This window comes from Zonotrichia leucophrys, chromosome Z (genome assembly GCF_028769735.1).
Source record: "Zonotrichia leucophrys gambelii isolate GWCS_2022_RI chromosome Z, RI_Zleu_2.0, whole genome shotgun sequence".
Lineage (NCBI taxonomy): Eukaryota > Metazoa > Chordata > Aves > Passeriformes > Passerellidae > Zonotrichia > Zonotrichia leucophrys.
In genome coordinates, this window is record NC_088200.1 from 73,237,626 (window position 1) to 73,242,478 (window position 4,853).

The window sequence follows — 4,853 nt, forward strand, 5'->3', positions numbered from 1 at the left end:
GACAAGGACATTGCCACAAAGTAGAAATCTGAGTTGCTTTGCCTGTGTAGTTTGTATTTTCACCACCCTGCTCTGTCCAGCAGATCTCCCAGGGACTTTCTTACTAAACAATAAGTGAAGTGGGTATTTTCTTGGGTCAGATGGGATTTTGCTAAAGCAAAAAAAAAAAAAATCATTTAGAAATGAATTATTAAAGGTGCAGCACTCCAGAGAAAGAGTTTTCATTGCTTTTAAGTGGGTTGTATTCTCGGCTCGCTGCAAAGAGCAGTGGAGAATTATTTGTTTTGGGATCCTGGTGTAGATATTTGCCAGAGGGACTCAGCTGCCATAGCAATCCTGCTACGTGTCCCCAGGAGCAAAGGGCTCTGGTGTCAGGGTGACCCGGTGGGTGCATGACAAAGGGAGCAAACGGGTTCAATTGACAGAACAGCTAAACTTTCATAAGGCAGGAGTTATGAGAGAAGTCATTCTGCTCTGGAGGGGAAAAAAATAACCAAAAAACCTTTTTCAAAGCACACAGCATTCATTAAAATGTGTCCTGTTTAATTGCTGTGTGGGTGGGATGGTCTACCAACAATCTGCTGGAACGGTATCTTGCACTTATCTGAAGTAGATAAGCTCTTGCCTCTGCCTTGTTTTTTTTAATTTATTTTATTTTTTTCCACTGTAAAACGAGGCGAGTTACTTAGCTAGAGAGTCTTTTAATTACTCAGAGCTGAGACTTGATCTGACAACCTTTCCTTCTCTAAAAACCCTCTCTAAAACCCAGGGACTTTTATTTCATTTTTCACCTTGCAAGTGTGGAGCCCTGAGCTGACTTGTGGTTTTCAGATGTTACTGTGACAGAAGTGCTGCCACTGGGTTTTGTTTGTTTACACCTTTGTGCTGCAATCTTCTGGCCCAGCACAGGTAGAGGATACTTGCATCCTGTCCCCTTGCACCACGGTAATTCTGTATTAGGGAAAGATGGGTCACTTCAGCAAAGTGGGAGCTTTGAAGTGGGTTTGAGAGAGGAGTCTTGGCCCGGCATGAAACAGGGCAGAAAGAGCGTAAAGGGTAATTTTATTTTTTTTTTCAAAGACTAAAATGTGGGGTTTATGCTGTCATTTTTATTTTCCCACTGGCAGAAGGTCTGTGCTGTAAGCTATCACATTTTCCACAGTGTCTGACTGCATGGGATAGGAACATACCTTTCCCTTCACTTAAATCCAAAAAAAAAAAAGTTTGGCAAATTATGAGTGCAGCAAAAACACAGGAGCAACTGCATGCAGATGAAGAAAACACTACACTGCAGTAGGTTGCAGAATCAAAATAGCCCCTTTTGTACCCCAGGAGGAGTAAAGAATGAGATTTCTTCTCCTTTCTCCCCCTTCTGTGCTCTCTTCTTTCTGATGCATATTCTTATGCCTGTGGTTAAGAAAAACACAACAAAACCAAGTCACTGGACAGGCATGCACCAGCAACCCTCAATTTCTAAATCTCACATTCTCTCTTTAGCAGCTGTTTCTGCTGTAGATATTAAAGTTCTGCTGGGTGAACCATGAAGGGGCAGCACTCTCTTTGATGGGCAGTGTGTGTTTTGCAAGTTGGTGAGGAGCTTTCTGAGGTTTTTCTTCTCAGAATGTGGAATTTCTGTGGTGGTGTGGTGGGAATGCTGAAGGCTTGCCCAGACTGAGAAACAAGGTGTATAACGTTAGTGTACTGAAACACAAATCTTCCAAATTGCATCTTTCAGTGCTGGGAGAAATCCCTGTCTTACTAACTTCTTTATATTTGACTGGGGTATCAAGGACTCAGTGACTAAAAGTCACTAGGATCAGGAGTTATGTGAATTCATGACAAATTTCAGACACTCATAGAATCATTTAGGATGGAAAAGACCTTTGAGATCAGTGAGTCCAACCATTAAGTGCAGTAGTGCAGTGGTGAGAGCACTGGACATAGAAAGGAGATGTCACCACAGCAAATGATCTCCGAGCAGTGCCACATGTGACACAGAAACACAAGAAGTCTCAACTGTGTTTCCAAGGGAAGCCTATGGTACAAGAAAGACTCCTCTCTCCTTCATGAACTGAAAATTGATTATCTAAAGAGTAGTGATAGACTGAGAGTTAGTGATCTGAGAGGTAGATGTATAAGAAATTTAGTAGGGGGGAGAGGAAAGTTTTTAGAAAGTTTTCATTCTGAGTTCTGTGTGTGTTTCTTTCTATATATAGTTGTAAATTAATAAAGTTTTTCTTCTTCATTCCTAAGTTGGAGCCTGCTTTGCTCTATTCCTGGTCACATCTCACAGCAGACATCAGAAAAAATATATTTTCATAGAGGCACTGATATTGTGCCAGCGTCAAACCGTGACACCCAGCACTAAACCACATCCCCAGGAGGCACATCTACACATCTTTTACATCCTTCCAAGGATGGTGACTCCACCACCTCCCTGGACAGCTGGTTCCAATGCTTTTCACCATTCCTGTGAAAAAATTCTTCCAAATATCCAAATTAACCCCCCATGGCCCAGCCTGAGGCCATTCCCAACCCTGCTGCTGTCCCTGTTCCCTGGAGCACAGCCCGACCCCTCTTTGTTCTGTTGTGAGGGCCCCAGGACGAGGTGAGGGATGAGAATTGACTCCCAAGTTCTCAGAAGGCTGATTTATTATATAATGATGTTATATTATGTTAAAAGAAAATTATATAATGAAACTATACTAAAGAAAAAGGAGACATCAGAAAGCTAGAAAAGAATTAATAATAAAAACCCTTGACAGACTAAGAGAGTCTGACAAAGTTGGCTGTGAATGGCCACTAATTAAAACCAATTCACATGCTGGATAAACAATTCTCCAAATCACATTCCGGAGCAGCAAAACATGAAGAAGCTGAAGCTTCCCAGCTTCTCAGGAGAAAAGATCCTGGTGAGGGGATTTTTCAGAGAATGTCACGGTGACACCCCCCGGCTGTGCCCTCCTGGCAGGAGCTGTGCAGAGCCACAAGGGCCCCCCGAGCCTCCTTTGCTCCAGGCTGAGCCCCTTCCCGGCTCCCTCAGCCTCTCCTGGGGCTCCATTCCCTTCCCAGCTCCGTTCCCTGCCCCGGCCACGCCGCAGCCCCTCCACTGCCCGTGTGAGGGCCCGGAGGTGCCGCAGCCCTCGAGGTGCGGCCTCAGCAGGGCCGGCCCAGGGACGGGCCCTGCCCCGCTCCTGCTGCCGCCCCCCGGCCGGCACAGCCCCGGGGCCATCGGCCTCTGGGCCCCGGGCACCCCTGGGCTGTGGCCGGCCCCTGTTGACAAAATACCCCATAAAAAAGCCATAATTCAGGCAGAAAGGATTCAGGCACACCAGGGTTGTTTTGTTTTACCTCTAAGCTCCTTGGAGACCGTGAGCTGATCTCTGGTCACAGCTGCCGGATAAATTGGGGTTGTTAGGGCAGAGTGGAAGTCATGCTGGAGATCAAGGAGCTCCCACCAGGCCAGCTCCGTTTGCTCCTGATGGCACAGGCCAGCTCTCAGCTTCCTCACTGGCCATTTTTAACCTGGTTTTAAAAGGTAAAATAAAAGAGTTTCAGGCCTTTGCCTGCTTTGCATGGCATGCTGTGTAGCCATGATATTTTCTGAAAAATCCCTTTGCCAGGATTTTTCTCCTGAGAAGCTGAGAGGCCTCAGGAACAAAATGCAAAAAATTATCTGCTGGTGTGGAATGCAACAGGTGCATCTGTGATTGGTTGTTTCTAATTAATGGCCAATCACAGTCCAGCTGCCTCAGACTCTCTGGTCAGTCACAAGATTTTATTATCATTCCATTTATTTTCTATTCCTTTCAAGCCTTCTGATGAAATACTTTCTTCTATTCTTTTAGTATAGTTTTAATATATCAATTTGTTTTAATATAATATATATCATACATATTATATTAAATTTAATATAATAAATATAATATAATGTATAAATATATACAATATTAATAGCTAACTATTATATCACATTTAATATAATTATTATATATATTTTATATATATATAATCATCCTGGGACCCCTGTGAACACCACTACAATGCTGAAGCAGAGATAGAACTGCTTATTTTGTGGGGCTGTGTTTAGCACAACACCAATATGTAATATATATTAAATATATATATTTAATAGATATTATATTAAGTACAATATATTTAATATAATGTATAAATATTATATGTTTTCACATAAGTATTTATATAATATTATCTATATAGATATTATATATAAATATAAAATAATCATTCTGGTACCCCCATGAACACTACCACAATGCTGAAGCAGCAATGGAGCTGTTTATTTGCCCAACACCAGGCAGGCATCTGCAGCCCTGCAGCACCTCACAACCTTCAGCTCCCTGAATAGTGCTGAAATTCAGGCAGAATGCTGGAAACTGTGGAGATGGCTTTCCAAGAAAGGCCCAGGGAACAGGGAGCCACAGCTGACCAGGGTCCAGCAGAGCCAGGGGGAAGGTGGCAGTGGTTTGCTGCTGTGGGGAAAGCAAGGAAATGAAGGTTGTAAGGTGTGCAAACAGGGTTTTTATGTACAGCACACCCAGAGCAATTCCCTTCTCTTCATCACAGCTGGGTCCCATTTTGGAAATCATTTCCAGTCCATAGTGGGAATGGTGAGAAATCTGGAAAGGGCCAGACTGGGAGAAAGATAGTGAAGTGATTTAAGGTGACCATGTCAGAGAATTTCAAATACTTAAAGAGGAGAGGTAGAAAACGAATGGAAATCTGCACAGCTGGAGGGGTGATGAGCTCAAGCTCTGGTGTTGAAGCTTGGGTATCCCTGCAGCAATGGGACACTGGGAGAGAAGGTGGGGCCTCTGTCAGGGGATGTATTT

At 43.5% G+C, this 4,853-nt stretch overlaps 1 long non-coding RNA gene across 1 annotated transcript; it reads right to left on the bottom strand.

Annotated features, from left to right (window-relative positions):
- Nucleotides 1-489: 489 nt before the first annotated feature.
- Nucleotides 490-4,517, bottom strand: LOC135460010 (uncharacterized). Its single transcript, XR_010443136.1, has 3 exons — nucleotides 4,258-4,517; nucleotides 3,352-3,525; nucleotides 490-1,407 (listed from the first exon to the last, which is right to left on the bottom strand). It is a non-coding gene; the product is annotated as an uncharacterized LOC135460010 (long non-coding RNA).
- Between the last annotated feature and the right edge of the window lie 336 nt (nucleotides 4,518-4,853).